Genomic DNA, 21,777 nt, shown 5'->3' on the forward strand with positions numbered 1-21,777 from the left:
ACATATATTGAGAAAGGATTACCATAATAGGTTTAGTTAACACCCATCATCTCATATAGACACAATAAAAAGAAAGGAAAAATTTTTTCTCCTTGTGACGAGAACTCTTAGGATCTATTCTCTCAACAATTTTCCTATATATCATTCAGTAGTGTTAATTATAGTCATCATGTTGTGCATTACACCCCTAGTGCTTATTAATCTTAAAACTGGAAGTTTGGGGGCCAGCCCTGTGGCCTAGTAGTTAGGCTCAGCAAGCTCTGCTTCAGTGGCCTGGGTTCGATTCCTGGGCATGGACCTACACCACTCGCCAGTGGCCATGTTGTGGTGGTGACCCACATACAAAATAGAGGAAGACTGGCACAGACGTTAGCTCGGGGTGAATCTTCCTCAAGTGAAAGGAGGAGGATTGGCAACAGATATTAGCTCAGGGCCAATCTTCCTGAAGGAAAAAAACAAAAACAGAAAACTGGAAGTCTCTAACTTTTAACCACCTTCCTCCAATTCCCCCTCTCCCAACCCCAGGGACCACAGATCTGATCTCTTTTTCCTATGAGTTTAGTGGGAATCTTTTTGGTTTTTGTTTTTATTAGATTCCACATATAAGAGAGATCATACACTGTTTATCTTTCTCTGTCTGACTTATCTCACATAGCAAAATGCCTTCAAGTTCCACCAATGTCGTTGCATGCAACCTGACCAGTATTCTTTGAAACTGTCAGGATAATAAAAAATAAGGAATGTCTAAGAAACTGTCACAGACTGGAGGAGACCAAGGAGACATGATAACTAAATGCCATGTGGGATCCCAGAACAGAAAAAGGACATTAGTGGAAAAACTGAGGAAATTTGAATAACGTCTATAATTTAGTCAAAAGTATTGTGCTCAAAGTTAATTTCTTAGTTTTGACAAATGTACTGTGGTTATGGAAGCTGGTAACATTAGGGGAAGCAAGGTGAAGGATATATAGTAACTCCCTGTAGAATCTTTGCAACTTTTTATTAAATCTAAAACTATTCCAAAACAAGTTTATCTTTTAAAGAAAACATAGCATTAAAAGAGAAACATCCGATAATACAGCATCTGGTTAACTAGAACAGCACCTGCTTTACTTTTCAGATAAAAATCATGTAAATATAAGCAATAAAAAAGTTGGAGTGTCCACTCTTACAAACAATTATGCTGTGATTTGAATACAAAATCCCTCACCCAAAGTCCTTGGGGCCAGATTTGTCTTGGAATTTATAATCTATTTGATTTCAAAGAAGAAACATGACCGTGTGCTGTACATTGAAGCAAGTGAGGTCCAGGGGCAGCATTTCGTCATCAATCACATGAACGTTTCCTGAGTAAGACACATGAACGGTCACACCACATAGCATAAATGAAGACTTCAAACAGCCACCCATTCTTTCAGGTAAGATTTTGTTGCCAAATAACTTTGCTAAAAACTTTCAGTTTTCAGAATTATTTGGATTTCAAAATAGTGAATAGGGGATTGTGGACTGGATTAATAGCCTTTCAAATGAATAAAGCTTTTGGTTTTTAATGTTAAACTTCCAAATTTCTAAAAATTACCGTCACCTCATTTTTTTTTCTGTCTCTCTCTCTATTTTGTTTTTTGGGTTTTTTTTTTTTTTTTTTTTTTAACATTTTGGAGTAGCAGTCAAGACCCAGAGACAACAAAGGGGGCTTCTAGAATGTTGATAACATTTTATTTCTTAATCTAGGGCTGATTAGAAGGGTGTAAATTCAACGAGCTGTGCACATACGATTTGTCCACTCTTCTGTATGTACGTTAAATGTTGACAGAACGTTTTCTTCAAAAGCAGCAATCACAGAATGAAATTTAAAGTCACAAAATGTTAACATTGCAAGAAATCCTCTCTCATTTAAGATGTAGTCCGTTCCCTGTGTTTCACAGCTCCAGAGTGGTGAAGTGATCTTCCCAAGGTCACACAGCAATGCAGTGGGAGAACTAAGTGTCCCAGTTCGACTCCTAGTGCAGAGTTCTTTCTGTTATGCAAAAACACGTGATTTCTGTTTCAAACATTTGTTCTACAATATGTGTTACTAATTAACTGGGAAAACTTGTAATACCATCACATTGGAGTTAAGACCACAATATTTTTTGCTCATTTAGATTTATTTTTTCCCATGAAATTACTGAACTGACGTCTGGATCAGATATCCCCGTTTAATTCGGTGTAACTATGCTTCTCTCTAATAACGCGTAAAACCATCAATGACCATAAATACGATTTAAGTGTTTCGTCACATCATCCAACTTAATCATTCAGCTATAAATATATCATGCATGATTTAAATCACATTGATTGGGCTCATCACTAAAACAATGTTAATTAACCCTCAGGTTAGCTATGACATCTTAAGGATGGAAAGAGAAATATGACTTGGGTGCTTTCGACTTACGTACTTTTAATATGTTAGTACTTTCCCAGTCAATGTGATATGACTCAGCTTTTCCTTTTGTTGAATTTGCAGTCTTGCCCTCGTGAGTTTACAGTCCTGCTGCACGCAGCTGAACTGGGGCTGTGTTAGCACTGAGCTTTACCAAGACCACAATTTAATGATTTCTTCCACTGGAAAAATAATCAAGAAAGACGCATACAAGCAGAAAATTCCAAATGCCAGGCATCTGTAAGAACCTGGTTCTCTCCGATCAAACTGTAATTTCCATAAAAGAAAACCACGGTCAAATCAGAGGTTCTCAGCTGGGCTTCAGACCGTGAACTCCTAACATTGTATGCTAAACTGTGTGTGTGTGTGTGTGTGTGTGTTTTTCAGGAAAGGAGGCCCATATATCAGAATCTCGAAGGGAGCCATGGCCTTGAATAAAGGAGGGGGCAAGGGGCAGAATCACTAGCTACTATAAATAAATAGAGCAAAGTGGGGTCTGGGCAGGAGACCCCTAGTTTCCATTTCAGGTTTCATAAAATATCTGAAGAGCCCAGACAACATCATACAGCACTGGACCTTGGACCCTCATAACAGCCCTGGGAGGCGGGCAAGAGGCTCCATTTTGCAGACGAGGAAAGTAAAGAGCCTGTGAAAGCTTTGAGGCTAATAAACGTGGATGCAACATGCTGGGAATTCAGATGCCATTTAACCAATCCCCATCAGAGCCACATGCTTGTTTATAGTAAGTACAGCTGAGGACTTGAAAGTTCTCTCCCATCATGTCTGCCTGCACCATTGTGCTTTTAAAAAAAAAGGATCTCACATTATGTAAAAGGATTATAGAAATGCAATTTTCAGTGCATGAGTTTTAATTTACGTTTTATACAGCATGCAAAAAAAGAAAAGAGCCCCACTTTTCTTATTACCTCCATCCCACCTCCATACCCTCCCACCACCCAAGGCTACCTCAAATCCATCCTTCATTTTCCATTTTCCTTCCAGTCATTCCCTTTCCAGACACTAAAGCCACCAGTGGTAGAAATGTCTCTCGCTCTGTGTCTCCCAAACCAGGAGCTGGGCGTCTTTTCCTGCCCATCCTCCCAGAGGTCTCTCCTCACTTCTTCACCACTCATTATGGACTCCTAGGGACTTGCTGACCAAAATAGCAAAGAAAAATACATTCCATCGCCCCTTCCTATCTAGGTGTTTAAATGCCAGAGCTATCTTTCCACTACCCTATGACCATACTGAGCATGGACACAGCTGTCAACAGAAGAACAGAAAACAAGAAAGTCCCTGTGAGTTTGACCTGACAGAAGACAGGTTTGTCACCAGTCTCCAAGTCAAAAATAGATCACCCACTGCTCGGAAGGGCACAGGGCACTTTTCTACTCTTATCTCAGAGGCCTCCAGCAGTTACATGAGCACTTGATGGAATGAAATGTACAATCAGCGATATGCTTTCGAAATTACTTCTTTTTGACAGGCCCGCCAAGGACAAGATGACAATGAATCCGTAAGGTCGAGGGTGAAAGTGCTGCGCTTCCACTGTGATCACAAACCCCAGAAAGGACAGGAAGGGCCCACACAACATCTTTCCCAAACCAACAGCTGGTCCAATCGCCTCATTTTATAAAGGAGCAAACACACTCTCCACTTCACTTCAGGCACGTGGTGCTGTCTGAGAGGCAGATCAAGGCACATTTGCCAGAGTTTTTGTGAATAAATTTACTTCTCAAGATGTTAGGATCTATCATAATCATCCAGATATGTCACCGCGGTCCTCTTGACCTGTCTCCTTCACATTATTTTTTGGCAGTGATGGTTTTGGTGGCCCTAAGTGTCAGGAGATCAACTTCTGACTCAAATATGTGACTTTAATAGGTTGTCTCACACATAGTGAAATAAATACATGATAACACAGTCTATGATTCACTTTTGTAAACTCTAAAATAGTATTACTATCTCGACTTTTCATCCAATTCCTCAACCAGACAAGATGAACAGATTATATAGAAATAATAGCATGCTAGAGTTTTGGATGCAATTTCTCAGACACCAGTGGGAACCAGCCTGAACTTCCACAGGACTCTGTAGCACAAACATTCCTACCCTAAAGAAGGTGGAAATGAAGCTGCAGTTAATGAGGTTCTGGCTTTTAGTGAATTCTGTCCAGGACAAGATCAGAAGCTCCCAGATTTTTCCTTTTTTGACTATAGCAATGCCTTGGGAAAATGACAATTCTTTGCTTTCTTTTTTTTCCTTAACTAATACTGTGGGAAAATTTTCTATGAATTTCTTTAAAAGCTGAGTGAATTTGCTCATCCCTTCCCCAAAAATTAATTAGTTAAAAAAACTCTTTCAAAGCGAGGAATACAACCCTGCTCCTCGGCACAGGATGCACTGGGATTGGTCTCTCTTCCTTTTCTATCATCATGACCACAGAGCCAGAAGTGAAAAACATTTTCTGAAATCATCTAAAGGGCTAACAGAAACATAAGAGCCACACGCACTGGCTCTTCACCGATCTCCCATGTGGTTACTAAAGGAATAATTTTAATTACAGTCAGAAATAGAAGCTTCTCCTTTTTTAGAAAGCTGACAAAATATTCATTTTGTGTTTAAAAACAGAGCACACAACTAGAAGGACCCGCAACTAAAATATGCAACTATGTACTGGGGGAATTTGGGGAGAAAAAGCAGGAAAAAAAAAAAGAAGAAAGATTGGCAACAGTTGTTAGCTCAGGTGCCAATCTTTGAAAAAACAAAACAGAACAAAAATGATATAAATAAATAAAAGCAGATCAGAGGCTTACATTTTGGAAGACTGTTTGGCTTTCTAATTGAGGCAAAATCATTTAAACTGACATTTTACTCTACCTAGAAATGTGCCTACAAAAGCAACGCAACTCAATTTCCTTTAAACTCTGCTCCTAAGCCAGGCTTTTCACCCTTCAAGTTTCCCAACAAATAGAATAAAAAGAAAGCTCCTAAAGAGCAAGAGAAGAGGAAGAAGTAGTAACTTGGACCATACTCAATTCAAACTGGACCTAGCATGTACCAGAAAATACTACCGACTCCTCCTCCATCCAAGAAGATTAATGAAAACCAATTACCAGTTCCTGACCGGCTCTAGTCACTCTAAGGCTGCCACTCCCACTGCAACCCAACCGGCTGTGTGGTAGACTGAGCACATAAAGTTGGCTAGTGCTTTGGGCTGAAAAATAAAACTGCCCTCTGCCATTAACAAGTTAATGAAATACAGACCTATTAGGTCTGAGGCCACTGGATGCCCACAAAGTTGTCATTGGAATAAAGCCAACTATGAAATCAAGAGGGTAGTCAAGAATTCAATGAGACCAAAGAAGTCCAAGAAAGGTGACATTTGGCAGCAACTTCAAAAACTGTAATCGTCATAATCCAAAAAGTAAAAGGAGCGTCTATGAGTCTGTACTGATATAAATAATTGATGAATAAATTAACGGAGGAGAAGGAACAGCTCTTTCTTACAGAAGAATTCCAATTAACAAATACAGAAGAAATGCGTGAAATAGAAATTCACGTTGAAACACCACAGAAGTAAGTGTTGGAGAAAAGCTCCATTTACGGATGCTAAAATTAGCAGCTGAAAGTTTGAGGTGAAACAGGATATTTGCATAATCTTTCAGTGTTTTCCTTGAGATATTCTTAATTACATGGCGGGGGGGGAAGCAGCTGTTAACTCTACATTTCACCCCACCTTAACCAAGTGACGCACTGTAAGTGAAGTAACCTAACTGATGCACCGAGACAGGCACATCCCTTCTGTGGGACTCTTATTTAAAAATGCATAACCTCAATCTGATCATGAGAACATATCAGACAAACCAAATCTAGGGTCCTTTTACAACACGGGTTGGCAAACTACAGGCGGGGGCCAAATCTGGCCCTCTGCCTGTTTTCATAAACGATGTTATATGGGAGCACGGCCGTGTTCATTCATTTACATACTGTCTGAGGCTGCTTTTGTGTTGCAACAGTAAAGGTGAAGAGTTGCAACAGAGACTGCATGGCTGCAAAGCTGAAAATATTTACCATCTGGTCCGAAACTGAAAAAGTTGGCTGATCCTTGTTTTAAAAAATAACTGGCCAGGGGCAGGCCCCATGCCTGAGTGGTTAAGTTCACGCGCTCCGCTGCAGGTGGCCCAGTGTTTCGTCAGTTCGAATCCTGGGCGCGGACATGGTACTGCTCATCAAACCACACTGAGGCAGCGTCCCACCTGCCACAACTAGAAGGACCCACAACTAAAATATACAACTATGTACCAGGAGACTTCAGGGAGAAAAAGGAAAAAAAAAATTCTTTTAAATCTTTAAAAAAATAAAAAATAACTGGCCAGTACTCCTCAAAAGTGTCGAGGTCACCAAGGACAAGGAAAGACTGAGGAACTGAAACAGACTGGAGGGGACTATGGAGACATGACGACTAATTGCCGTGTGGGATCCTGGACTGCATCTTGGAAGAGAAAAAGACATGAGTGGAAAACTGCTAAAAACAACAAAAAAACCTGTCATTTGATTATATACGTTGCATCAACATTCCCTTCTTGGTTTTGATTAGTATATCGTGGTTATGTAAGATGCTAACACCAAAGGAGGCTGGGTGAAAAGTACACAGGAACTCTGTGTGTTATATATGCAAATTTTTTGTAAGTCTAAAACTATTTCAAAATAAAAAGTTAAACAATTGAAATGAGCTCCTCTGCCTGGTCTGAGGCTGAGGGAGCAGCAGCAGCCATTTCTAGGCCAGCATCACCTTTCAAAGTTTGTCTTTATAGGGCTTAAAGGCAACTGTGAAAATAATTCCAATGTCACTGACACTTCGTGCCAGTGACCTGAAGGCAGACGGGATTAGCAGAGTATTCCTTGCTTCAACCAACACTGCCTTTAAAAATATAATATAGCTTGGGTATCCCTGTACTTAAATGTAAAGTACTAAATGAACGGATGAACTTAGACATCTAAATCTCCCCCATGCTGTCTCTAAGTCTAAATGAACCCGAAGAGGGAGGGGCATGGGGAGATGGTCCTGGAAGAGCGGGCCAGGGGTGGTTCGCAGACCCCAGGCAGAAGAGACCCATCTGACAGCAGAGGGAGATAGTGTGTTCCCCGGACGCAGGGCCAGTTCTGTCACCAGCTCCTCGCAAGCCTTGACAAGGGAATGAAATGCCTTCCACAGAGGTGTCCCTTCTTCATTTACTACTCAAGGGCTATCCCCGCATAGCCAGTGAGGAACGGGACACAAGACACCCCTGCTTCTCTCCCACCAAACAACTACCAGGGAAGCATGCCACACAGAGCCGAGATTTGTCATAAGTTTTAACAGATCACATCTATAATTATGCTAGAAAAGAGAGAGAGTCAGAGAAAGAGAGAGATTACAAGAAAGAAGTGGAAAGAAGAAGGAAGCAAAGGGGAAGAGAGGAATGAGGGTGGGCTGGGGAGGGGAGGTGGTGGTAGGGGAGCATGCAAGGGGAGCACGAAGGAAAAGCGGGTGCAGCTCTCCCCTGCAAGGGGCAGCTGGGCAAACTGACCCTCAGGAACCACCTGCCTCCCCCAGCCTTGCTGATCGGCCTCAGTCTAAATAGACTAAGCAGGGGCAGAGGGGAAGGTCCGACCGAGCAGAGCCGTGGAAGGTGAGTCAGCCTCCCTCCAGGTGAGCTGTCGCTGTGACAGGGACCGTGTGACAGAGTACTGGAGCCTAGGCTGGTTAACCGTGTGTGTCAGTCCCGGAGCTGGCCAAACACCCTTGGCAGATCCTGGCTCACGGCTGCCCACGCGAGGCCATCCATCATCCTTAGCCGGGGGAGCAGGGAAACTGAGGGAGCTCGGAGAACCGAGGCATCTTCCACCTTTTTAGCTGATAGCACGCCTCCTCCCTCCTTTGAGAGAAAGGAACCCCTGAGGTGGGGAAAAGCCACGCAGTGGCTGGTGCCACCTGGAGAAGGAAGAGGAGGCGTTTTATGAATGGGCCTTTGGACAGGAAACAGCTCTTTGGGCCTTCCCCAGCTGGGGCCGTCCCTCCTCCCTCTGGAAATTCTTTCAGCCCCATCTGCTCGGAAGGAGGCAACACACCCAAGGAGCAAACCCACCACCCACTCCCGGGCTTCCGCCCCACCAAGAACATTCCAGTGGTTTTGCCAAACAAACAAATTGCTCTCGCCCAGAGCAGCCTGCGTGACAACAGGTGCCCGGCACCAACGCCACCTCTCACTCACAGTTTCTGGATTTTACTGTTTTTCACTACCCCATATCACTGTTTTTAAAGTCGTTTAAAAACAGTGCTGTCCTACTATGCCGTTCTCTAGAAATTTCAGACGAGGAGGTTGAAAGCGGGCAGGGTCAGTCTAGAGATGAAATTGAGATCGAGATGCCCTCTGACTGCCTCTGGCATGAGATGGCAGGAGCTGTGAATGACAATCACCAAGTGAACAAGTCTGTGGCCATCTGCGGGCTGGGCCTGTCTGCCTGGATGGGAAGTGCGTCTGCATGTGCCTCAGTCTGTCAGGGCTGCAGGAGGACAGACCTGCCTTCCTGCCCCAGCCAAACCCTCCCTCGAAAACAGCCGAGCGGCAGACAGACAGACCTCCAGGCTTCTGCTTTCACCTGCCCAGCCCTGCCCCCTTGGCTCTGGAGAGGATCTGAGGGTTCATAAAGCACTTTCACATAATGACACCTGACCTTCTGAACAACCCTGTGAGGCAGGCACCACAGGCAAGACACCCAGCCTTAGGAGGCGACATGATGTGGCCACCTGAAGACCCACAATAACAGAAGCCACGATAATTACTAATAGCACAAAAATGACAGTAACAGTGAACATTTATTGGGCACTTACTATGCACCAGGTACTGTGCTAACTACCTTACATGGCCTTCATCCTTGTCCCAACCTTGGGAGGCAGAGAAGAGTATTTATAAATGAGAAACCGAGGATCTATTTCACAGATGTGAAAACTGAGGCTCAAGAAGGCCAAGTTTCCTGCCCAAGTCCACATGGGCACTTGGTGGACTGTTCCGGATTTGAACCCAGAACCTGCAGGCTTACCCCCAATGGAGCCTCCCTGTCTCTGAATGTGGCTGCAGCTGAGCACGAACTCATCTGCGCTTGGGACTGGAGGAGCATAAACCAAGTCATTCCATCAGTCAGAGGTACTGCAGAGCCTGGAACTTTCCGACTCCTGGTCCAGTGCTCCAAAACTGCATCACACCACGGAAATGTCACATCTTGATTAAGTACGAAGTGATGCTGCCCCAGACATTCTCCTGCTACCCACTGCTTCTAAAATAAAATTTGACCTGGAAAACTCTTTAAGGTCTTCAAGCACAACCCCTTCATACTCCAAGTCTCCAAGTCTCAGAGAAGCCGAGCTCTGACCAGAGGAGCTGGCAGCAGAATGGAGAGTAGGACCCAGAGCCCTCTGGCCTTGCACACTCAAGGGTGCTTTCCACAACCAAAATGCATCTTACCAGAAACAAACGACGAGGGAGAAGTCACCCAACCAGAGCTTTTCCTAGGTGACTGACTCAGGACGTCCACCTCCAGTGACATCGCAGTGCGTATGGAGCTGCTTCAGTAAAGTGAACCAAAATACGAGAAGACTCTTTCATGGTCTCAGCATGGCCCCGGGCTCAAACGTGTCTTGCAACAGAATTCCATTTAGTGATACTTTCATGGCCAATTAATGGAAACAATGTATTTAAATGCCTTGACACCTACATATATTTTGCATAATCATTTTTAATCTTTTTTCTTTGTTTAGGTTTTTGTAGGAATCTGTTTTGAATGTATAAACTTTTCAGTATTCCCATACTCCATTTCCCCGCCTTAGGTTGAAAGAAATCCTTTCTTTTCCATCATATTATTTACCTCAATTTACTCTCTCATAATTATCTGCATGTTTTTTGGTTTATGTTTGTTTTCTGCACTAGACCGTGGGCTCCACCCACGAGGACCACACCTGTTCTGTTCGTCAGTGAGCCCCTATGACAGCACCTAGCATGTAGTAGGAGTTCAATAAATACTTCTCTTAGTTGAATGAAATAGGAATGAATGAAGTGTCCTATGGGTTAGACAGGGAAGTAGTAAGCTCTGGAGGATGCAAACCCCCTTTACTTCAAGCAAAACAATTCAGAAAGCCATTATTTTACCAGCCAGGTTGACACCATTACTTTTATACAGACAGTCATTACATGAAGATGAGCACCATAGGCCCATCAAAACCAAAAACTATCTAAGATGCCCTATTTTAAAATTCACCTATTAGAAAATTAGGAAAATTAAACCATGGGCAACACTCCAGTTTTTCCAAAATACCACTTAGCCCCAAATAGGTCTGCAAGTAGCCATCTGATTCTAGCCTTATTTGGAAACTTAAAAATTCTACAGTGACTCTGGAATTTTAATAAAATCGTCACATTTTCAGACACATTACATATTTTTTAACTTTTATTTTCCCTTATAGCTTCTTACATCCCCAAATTTCAAAACCAATATTGGATTAGGAGCAACAAGGAGCATTTAGTGGTTCCAAGGAAACCAAGTCGGATCATACCAAGGAAGCAGAGACAGAACAAATAGGTTTGTTACCACCAAGGAGACTGAAAATCAGAAGAGGATTAGAAATTGTTCTTCCTGGTGGACACATGCACTGTGGCTTTCAAAATTCTTGGAGGAAGTAATGTTAAGAAAAACTCTACAACCACAGGATGTTACACAGAGAAAAACTACTATGTGAACTGTTGAAAATGTGCAAGACTTGAGTGTGAGAAGCACCAAGTGCTATTTCTCCATAAAGTCTGAGAGTGATTTTTTTTGTTGTTGTTGTTCAGGAAGATTTGCCTTGAACTAACATCTACTGCCAATCTTCCTCTTTTCACTTGAGGAAGATTCACCTTGAGCTAACATTTGTGCCAATCTTCCTCTTTTAGTATGTGGGTTGCCACCACAGCATGGCCCCTGATGAGTGGTGTAGGTCCATGCCTGGGAACTGAACCTAGGCTGCTGAAGTGGAGCACATCGAACTTAACCACTAGGCCATGGGGCCTGCCCCCCTGGGAGTGATTTTTTTATTTAGCACTTCGCCTTAGAGCACAGTTTTTCTTGCACTGTTTTTTTTTCTTTTAAATTGTTTTGTTTAAACATTTCTGTCTTGGTTATAAATATTCCGTGCATTGTTTAACTTTATAGACAATTAAATATGCTACTTTCAAATATCTATTTTTCTCTCTGAGATGCAGAGCAATTATCTGGGGTGGGTACCATCAGGAAGTGGGAAGCAGCAGAACTAGGACACTGATAATTTCAGCAGATCCTGATTTCAGCCCTTGGAATGCACAGTTGGCACCAGATCCTGTGCCGAATTTCAGTGCAATGTCCTGGTTTTACCCTCCAAGTTTTGGAGGACAAGGAGAAATGCAGTCAGTTCTTGGAGCAATGAAGAGCCACATTTGGAATTTATAGTCCATTCCTGGAATGCTCCAGAAGAAGGAATACAACATCTGGTATCTGTGTTGGCTAATTATTATTACAAGTGACACCAAAAAAATTCTACCTGAGTCATGTCTTATTCTCATTCTTTCTTCTTCTCAGAGATCTCTTTATAGCCCTAAGGATATTTGAAAAATGTAAGCCCATAGCAGCTATCATTGCCTGCCTGCTTACTCCCTGGTGGGCATTCTGCTAGGTGGTTTGTGTAAACTATTTCATTTAACCCTCCCAACAACCCTGAAGTTAGTATTATTATTATTACCCCTCTTTCATAAATGACAAAATTGAGGTTCAGAGAAATAACTTCCAAGGTCATAGCTAAAAAGTGGTAGAGCCAGAATGTAAGCCCAGGTCTGATTTGAAAGGTTAGGCTCCTCCAGAACCCAAAGGGGACCATGCTAATGGCATCAGGAGGTCTCAGCTGTTACTCAGAGGTAGTAGTACACTGCGGTGAAGAACACAGACTCTGCGAACAGGCTGCCTGATTCAGTCCATCTGAACCCCAACTCTGCCACATACCAACTGGAAGTTACTTAACTTCTTTATGTCTCAGTTCCTCTGCTGGAAAGTGCACACAATAATTGTAATCTGCTTCATAAGGTTGTTTGAGGATTAAATAAGATAACATATGTAAAGCGCTGAGAACCAGGCTGTATGCACACAATAAAGGGTAGCTGCTAGGAACATGCTGTTGAGGAGGATGGCGATGGCGGTCATGGTTTCAAGGATCAGCCTCCCTTCTTGACTTTGGGCTCCCCCTAGACCCAGACCCATCACCCTATCCAACCTTTCACCCATCACAATTCAACAAAAACCTTATTCTAACCAGGCTCTCCTCCTTTATTGCACCAGAGTCCCTCGGGGTATAACTTCGATAACTTCCCTTCCATCTACCCAAAACCTGCTCATTCCTTCAAGGCCTCTCCAAATTCTACCCACTCTGTGTCTTCCCCAAACGCTGAGGGCCCACTGGTCTTCTCCTTCCAGACCATTTGCACCCCACAACGTTGGCACTTAGAACACCGTCCTCAATCAGCCACACATTGTGAAAACAGGATTACGTCCTGTCCTGAAACATTTGTTAAATACTTCACCTTTCTTTGCCTTATCCCCACGACTTGGTTGCAAGCTCCTTGAGGACGGTATGTGAGATGCTTCCATATCCTCTAAGGGCACTGACACAGAGCTAGAATGCACACACACACAGAGTCATACAAAATAGGCACATTCCCTGGTGGGGGAATCCTAAAATTATTGGCTGAAATTATTTTAAGATACTTAAAATAATTTTGAAATAATTAAATTATCTCCAAGAGTAGAGAGTGGACTTAAGAAACTTGAGTCTAAAGAATACAGTTCATCTACAGCCTCAACGATACCAGACTCTAAATTTGATCTCAAAGACTTAAGCAGTATCAGTCTTAATGCCTGCACTTACTACCTGCTTGTTAATACGCAGGTTTCCTAACGCAATTAAAATTATTTGGATTAAAAGGCTTCAACCCTATTAATCCAGTGAGCTCCTAAGTGATCCACAAAGACTTGGGAGGCATTATTGAGCTTGGGTAGTCATGACACAAATGTGCAGCTACAGGTTCTGTAATTCAAGTGTGCCCAGCATCTGGAACGGGCTGGGAACTGGGAGTAATTCTAAGGAGATACTCAGAACTTGTTTAAACTGCAGAACACTGGACTCCTGCTCTAACACTAAAGTAGTAGGGCATATACAGCAGCTCTGGATTTAAGAGCTCGCAATTGTAAGCAAAGCCTCACGAACATGACAGCCAGGCACAGAATGCATGAACTGATGATACGGTCACAGGTTTTCTAATGGATTTTACAGAACCTAAGAACTGACCATGAACAACTCAAACCATCCTACACAGTTCACTTGTTATTAAAACGCAGCCCTTCCAACACATTTGCAGACTAACGGCTGTAAGTGGCTTCCTCAGTTCTTCCCATCCACCTGACACACAAAGGGACTGAAGTGCACCCTTGGAGAGAGACCCCCCCAGGGAACAACCTTGACAAGCAATTGAAATATGAGGGGAGGGTTGCTCAAAATGATGTCAGGTCTAGTCTCTGCCCCAGGAAGATGGGTCCTCAAACTGCCAAGGGAAAGCCTCTCCCTTGAGAACCATGCTGCTTAAAATGGAAGCCAACCCCACAAAGGTGTGTCACAGGCAGAAAATGGTATTTCCTTTATATGTGACTCGAGCCCGTGGGTTAGCAAGCCATGACAATGGCACTCTACTTTAATCGCACTGATCCAAGACAACCTCCAGAACCACCTCGACTCCTGAAACACAACTAAACCTCATTCCTCCAGGTTCCATAGAGGCCAACATCCTCAACATGCAGGGCATTGGAAATAAGACGGTTACAGAATGCAGACTCCCAAGTCAGCACCTCCTAACTCTCCTCTCCTATGGTCTTAGCCTCACTATCTGACAAGGATTCTCAGAATATCCAGTGCTGGTGAGGCTGGTGTAGACTACACACTCAAGCATAGCTAGCGGGAGCGAAAATCACTACAAACTTTTTGGAAAGTTATTAAAAAAAAAATATATATATATATATATATATACACACATATGTGTATATATCTCTCACATAGAGAGAGAGAGAAGAGGGAAAGACAGAGAGAGAGACAAAAATGTCCCCACATTTTGCTCCAAATAATTACAATAATGAGACTACAACCTAATAGGGAGAAAACTTTAGGCAAAAAGATGTTTACCACAGACCTATTTTTTTAAAAAGAAGACCCCAACCAACTAAATAACCAACAGGGAAACGATTGTATATACTTAAAAAAAAATATTATGCAGCCAGTATGCCTGTTTGTAAAATAATGTTAAGTGAAAAAAAGCAGACTTCAGAATTGAACATTATAGCACAATTAAAACTAGAAAAAAGAAAAAGGCAAAGGGACTATCCTAAACCGCAGCTGATTTTGGAGAGTGGACCCATAAGGGTTTTTCCCCGCTTTTCCACTGTCCTGTAAGAAGCTCGTGTTCACCTTATTTGAACGACTGCTAAGGTGCAGGTCCAGGGTGCGTCCCAGAATGATGGGGGCCTTGGCGCTCCAAAAGAAAGAAGCCGCTTCCCCACTCCTGGAGAAACGACCATCTCTCCGAGGGCTGCTGTGACCCCCCAGGCCTGGAAAGGTCCCAGGCAGGGGACGGCAGCTCCCTGCGACCGAGCCTGGGGCGCTGGAACAGGGCGGGCTCGGCAGATCGCCGGGCGCCGCGGGCCCCGGGGCTGTCGGCCGAAGGCACCCGAAAGCTCGGCGGGTCCGAGAGAGGGCGGCAGCCAGCAGGGAGAGGGGGTCTCCCCGGAGGGGGATGCAGGGTCTCGGTGCGGGTGACACACGACTCGCAGGGAGCCTACCCTTCGCCCGGCTCGCTGAGATTTCCCAGGCTTCTAGAGTTTTTAAACACACACAAGGATTGAATTATTCGGAGAGCTCAGAAGAAACAACCGGGATTAAGGAGAGGAAAGCTGATCGAGCCATAAAGCGACAAGTGCTGCCACCTCTCCCGCCCTCAGCCGGCCTGCCAGGGGTCCGGCTGAAGCCTCACCACTGCCCCCACCCGCAGGGTCCCGGGCATCGCCGCCCAGCGCCGAAGAACTTGCTCCACGTGCGCCGAGACGCATGGGGGCCGCGAGGAGGAGGGCCCTGCAGTCTCGCAGGTAAAAGCCCTCTCGGACATCAAAACCGGGATTCCACATTAACAAGAATGGAAGAAAAGCCCCTAATACAGGCCCTAAAATACCCACGTTTGTCCCCCCAGCGTGAGGGGGCAGGCCCGATTGATTTAAGCATTGGAATTCCTCAGAGATGAGGGGCTGTCAGCCTCAGCACGTCAGGGGCCAGCAGACATTGACCCTCAGACGTACCCTAAAGGGATGGGGGCTCTCGTTGTAAAAGCATAAGGAAGAATTCCAAAATAATATGAATAATCCCACGCGAATAGATCTGTTCTGTAAATTCACATTTTTTTTTTTAAGATTTTTAAATTTTTTCCTTTTTCTCCCCAAAGCCCCCCGGTGCATAGTTGTATATTCTTTGTTGTGGGTCCTTCTAGTTGTGGCATGTGGGACACTGCCGCAGCGTGGTTTGATGAGCAGTGCCATGTCCACGCCCAGGATTCGAACCAACGAAACACTGGGCCGCCTGCAGCAGAGCAAAGGAACTCAACAACTCGGCCACGGGGCCAGCCCCCTGTAAATTCACATTTTTAAATTTACTTTTTCCAAAAAGGTTTAAAAGGAGTGTTTCTTTGAAATACTGTTAATAAACATGTAAAAATATTAAGAAGAAAACAAAGTCTATTTCTATTAAATTGATTTTTAAAAAAATCTTGAAATAGTAAGATGTGTTTGCTTAACAGACACACAGTGCCTAACACTTGCATCGGCACTGTGCTAGGCACTGTACAAATATTAACTAACTCATTCCTAATAACAGCCCCGTGGAGTAGGTACTGTGGTTATCCCCACTTTACAGAGGAGGAAACTGAGGCACAGGGAGGTTAACTTGCCCAGGTCACATAGCTGGTAAGTGGCAAAGCTGGGATTCAAACCCAGGCAGAGTGGTTCTCATATCCTCTCACAAAACTCTCATAAGTTTCATATCCAAACTCATAACCTCATAAGTTACTGATGACTCTGCAATGTGGCAAATATATCAAGAACAATAAAAATATTCATACCTTTTGTAACCCCATTCCTGGGAAATATTCCAAAGCTACATGCATGACGATATCCATTACTGTAGTATTGATAGGACTGAAAAACTGAAACCATAATTGTCCATCAGTTGGTGATTAATTAGAGAAATTTTGGTAGATCAGCTCAGTGGAATTTCAAGCAGTCATGGAAAATTAAATTATGAAGATATGGCTCCAGAGAAATATTTTTACAATATATTGTTAAGTAGAAAAAACAGAACATAAAGTTGTGTGTCATATTTCAAAATATATGCACATGACCGAACAGAAAAGGAATGAAGACAAAATAGGCAGATAATTGAGTCTGACAAAGAGATTGTTGGTAATTATTTTTTCTTTCAAAGCTGTCCCTTTAGGTTGTTACAGTAGGGCTGTTACAAATAAAACCTGGAGAAAGGGAAGTATGCCTTAAAGTATTTATGAGAATAAGCCATATTTTTACCAGCCATGGACATTCAGAAGGAAACTTGCAAGAGGGATGGTTTTACTGCATTTCAATGTTCTCTGAGCCCGGCTCCCCCTTGTTGGGGAAGGAGAAGGACCGTGCTGGCAGCTGGAATGAGCGCTGCCCTCAACCGCCATGCTGGAGAACTCCAGCAGGGAGGAACCATGGCTGCGCGGATTGCAGGCCCAGCCACAACCCCACAGATCATAGCAGCGGAAGAAGCAAAGGCTGATTTTCACAGGCTCTTCACACACAAGCACGTGATCTAAAGAAACGCAGCCCAGTCCGGGGAAATTTAGGCTCAGATCTCACCTCAGAGGACAATTTAGGGATGTGCCACATTCTTTGCTTCCTTATCTATCTGTGCCACATACCACCACCCAACAGTCCCTGGGAAGGAGACGAGAGTGATCGTGACCATTTCTTGGATCCATCCTGAAACTCCAAGATGTGAAATCCTTAGACTCCCTAAGGGGTCAAGTCAAAGAAAAACAAGACAAAAATGTTCTCCTGAACAGGAACAACCAAGCAAGGTGGAAGTAAAAGGTACCATAGAGATGAGTCATTAGCCTCACCAAGGAATAAAGTTGAGTCGAGGTAAAAACCAAGACAAAAAGAGGCTGGCCCCATGGCCTGGTGGTTAAGTTCACACACTCTGCTTCAGTGACCTGGGGTTCACCAGTTTGGATCCTGGGCAAGGACCTACACTTGGCTCATCAAGCCATGCTGTGGCAGCATCCCACATAGCAGAACTGGAATGACTTACAACTAGGATGTACAACTATGTACTGGGGCTTTGGGGAGGAAAAAAAATAAAGAGGAAGATTGGCAACAGATGTTAGCTCTGGGCCAATCTTCCTCACCAAAAAAAAAAAAAAAAGGCATACGAAAAAATAAAGTTGAGAATTATAAAAAAGGCGGGGGAGGGAAAATTGGCACAGATGTTAGCTCAGGGAGAATCTTCCTCAGCAAAAAAAAAAAAAGGAAGAAGAAGAAGACAAAAATATCAGGAACAACTGAATGGATGAAACTGAATAGTTTCAAAGAAATGATATATTATTCTGAATTCAGCAACTCTGTTTATGAGGGGTTTATCCATTCACAAGTCCCAACCAACTGCCTTATCCAGAGGCCAGGAGAGCATCTTTCAGCCACTATGCTTAAGGACTGTGGCAGCCTTCTAAAGCACACTTAATGTATACCCTTCCCCACTCCTACCCTTACCTTCTTTTACCAGCTGGACACACCGAAAAATATCAGTCTGGCCAGGGCAGCCAGTCCTTGACTGCAACCAAATGAAGGTGCAAAGTCTTCAGAACTGAGCCTAAAAGTGTTGTCATTTAATCCACAGTTTTATTGAAAAGATCATTAATGCCTGTAAGCAGTTTGTTGGACTGCAGGCGAAACCTGTAAGGGATTTTTCAGACAGATGGTAGTGGCCTAGAAACACATCATACTTCATTTTGATTGCTTTTAACAGAAAATGCAAATAATATACAGAAGGAGCTTATTGTTTAAATATCACTCCTAGTCCCCAAAAGTAAAATGACCACCTGCTACACAGACACACAGACATACAGACACACAGACACACACACACAGACACACACAAACACACACACACACACAGACACACACCCTTCCCTGTTCTTCCCTCTCAGACTCTGTCTGGAAACATCTGCATAGTTCTCCAGCCATAAACACCCTCCCTGTCAGCGGATTAGTGAAAGGAACTGGCATTTTAAATTAATCTTCACTTATCCTCAACGATGGCTTTGCCGCCATACCGAAAAAATCAAAGGAAGTTTTTCCTCTGCTTAAAAATGACAATGCCTTTAAGGGACTCAGGGCAAGATGAGCTGAGTACACATTCACATAAAAGTGCGAAGGAAAATAACACAACTTGAACACTTTTTTCACTTAAAATCACCGTTTTCAAAATCACTTTTCAAAAAAACAAAGCAAAGGCCAGGACTTATCATGCTCAAGAGGCTTTTTAAAACAGTGTTTTCCCCGAAAAATGTCCACAGGGAACTGCCTTAGGAAGAAGTTCAAACGAGAGCCTTTGTCAGTCCCTGCCTTCAAGTGAAACTTTAGGCCAAAGAATCTTAAGAGTCAGGATCATCTCTGCCCTCTGCTCTCCCCTCCCTTCACAGTCCTCAAAGAGCAGACTTTAAAAAGATTTCAAAGAGGGAATTTAAGAGGGTTTCTGAAAGTTTTCCGCAGCGCTCTCATCACTCATCATGAGCCCTCTGGACAGGAATGACACTTGTTAAGTTTTTTTCCCTCTCCCTCCCTCCACCTGTTGTCTCAAGTCTCCCTGGTATGCCGGGCCATTCGCACTTTCTGCTGAATGACGTCTCCCCGGGCACCTAGTGTCTCCCTTCCACCCAAGTGGCTGCTTCTAAATTGGAGCCCCTGGAAAAATAGGTACCAATTATGGGCACTTGATATCTGAGCATCACAGAATGGTCATAGGTGGGTGGGTTGATTTTTTCCCCTGTTTTATTTTTTTCTAGTATAATGGCTACCTCCACCTTAACGTTCTAGGATAAGTGAAGCTGGGATGGGTGAAGACACATAAACTCAGATAGCAGGGGATCAGCAAGTTGTCCCTAACTTCCCTTTGGGACTTTCACCCTAGGTAGACCCAGCCACAGCTCTGGAACTCTCGACGGGATGCTTGGCATAAGTAAGTAATTGAGTTAAGGGAGATCTAAAGAAAGACTTCACGTTCACATTCATATGCTAAACTCGGTTAAAAATAGACTCAAGAGGGGCCTGACTTCACTTTTAATTTTAGCCTGGTGATGAGCATGCCCTAAAGACAGAAAGTCACCAGGCATTTTCCTGAGCGCAGTGATCTTCATATTTTTATAAAAAGGAAATGCAGCATGTTCTATTAATAAAAGTGCTGTAGCCTCAGTTAAATCTGGACAGTTCGTAAATCAGGGCTCCATGTGGCTGCGCTTCCCCAAGCCAGTGGCTCACTCACACCTCAGCCCCGGCGAGTGGATGGGTCACATGCAGTGGGGGAAAGTGAGCCGGACACCAGGGATCAAAGGCCACATTGGATCAAAGGCACAAGGTATGGCTCCTGGACACTTCCCAGGTGACCAAGTGACAACCAAACACATGTGCCAGGAACTCTTAAAGGGCTGGAGAAAAGATGCCCACTGCCAGGATGGAGCCCTGTGTGTCAGGAGATTTAGCGAGGAAAGGCGGGGGGGTTACCGTCGTCAGAGGTAAACAGAGTAGAAGGGAAAGAAAATGTGGTGCTTCTTTCAGAAAAGACAAGCAATTTCACCTTTTCTTTCCACTTTCAAAGATGGCGAAGTTAAAGCTGGCCTCCAGTGAGCCAGCTGGAGTTTTCTACAGACTCACCTAAGAAGGATCCTCTCCAGCTGCCCTAGGCTATCAATCCACCTAAAATAAAACACGGCCAGGTGGAGAAACTACTGCCCTTAGAGCACTGTACCTCCTCACTCAGGCTAAATGGTCATTCCAAACTTAGGCAAGGCTGCCCCAGGTCCTGGAGAAAGTGCTGGAGAATGTGCTAGGGCTGGGGGGCGGAGGGGGAGGTGCAGGTCATAAGGCATTTCCAAACACGCAATGTCCAGCCCAGCTCAGGGATTCCTAGGATCTCAGTGAACTGTGCTTCCGCTTTCTCTTCGAAATAAACATGTGAGGCCTTACCAGTTCATGTAGTCCTCCCACAACCAGACAAGGTCGGTTGAAGAAACCGAAGCCCAGAACAGTAAGGTCACGCAGCTAGTAAGTGACAGGGCACGCTACGGAAACCCAGGTCTCTCTCAATCCACAGCCCAGGGTGGTGCCACAGGGAAGGCCCAATAAGGTCAAGGTGGAGGCATGCATTCTTTCCATCTTCTTGCCTAAATTTCCTTCCCTCAAAGGAAGACCAACTCTGATGTTTCATCCTTGTTCTGCTTTTGCCCCCATTTTCCCAAGTTTATATTACAGCTGCTTGTAAAACCCTGTAAACTCTCAATCTAAACAATTCCAGAACAGTCTGAGCCACAGAGGGACATAAATTCTTCAAGGCAAGATGGAAAGACCTGGAGCCTTGGGGCCAGAGAGAAATGAGTTAGAATCCCAGCCCTTCTAATCGCTAGCCAGGTGATTTCACTTGTACACTTCACAGCCCAAAATTGAACTCAGGGAAGGCTGAAATCAGGACTGGCCAACCAACTGAGCTGGTGGGCTTCATCTTTCTTACTTTCATTATGGAAATTGTCTAACTATACCAAGGTAGAGAGAACAGTACAAAAAAGTCCCATGCACCCATCACCCAGCTTCAGCAATTATTAACTTGCGACCAATCTTATTCACTCTGTACCCCTCCCCATTCTCACCTCCACACTATTCTTTTGAAGCCAATCATTTCATCTATAAATACTCTAGTATATAGCTGAAAAATAGAATAACTTTAATTTTAACATAATCACAATATCATTATCACAACTATAAATAAATAAATAAAACAATACATGAATAGATCATTCTTCAGCCTCCATGTCCAGTCTGTTCAAATGTCATAACTAGTCTCATAATTTTTTTTTAATAGTTGGTTTGTTTGAGCTAGGATCCAAGCAAAGATTGTAGACTGCATTTTGCTGGAAAAT

General features: G+C 43.7%; 1 protein-coding gene and 1 long non-coding RNA gene across 4 annotated transcripts in view; both read right to left on the reverse strand.

The window, feature by feature from the left end:
- RBM20 (RNA binding motif protein 20) overlaps positions 1-21,777 on the reverse strand; it is a 189,328-nt gene that overhangs the window by 147,380 nt on the left and 20,171 nt on the right. The window lies entirely within an intron of this gene.
- On the reverse strand, positions 1,695-3,566 carry LOC106782056 (uncharacterized). Its single transcript, XR_001378906.3, has 2 exons — positions 3,389-3,566; positions 1,695-2,017 (listed from the first exon to the last, which is right to left on the reverse strand). It is a non-coding gene; the product is annotated as an uncharacterized lncRNA (long non-coding RNA).

Source organism: Equus caballus, chromosome 1 (genome assembly GCF_041296265.1).
Source record: "Equus caballus isolate H_3958 breed thoroughbred chromosome 1, TB-T2T, whole genome shotgun sequence".
NCBI lineage: Eukaryota > Metazoa > Chordata > Mammalia > Perissodactyla > Equidae > Equus > Equus caballus.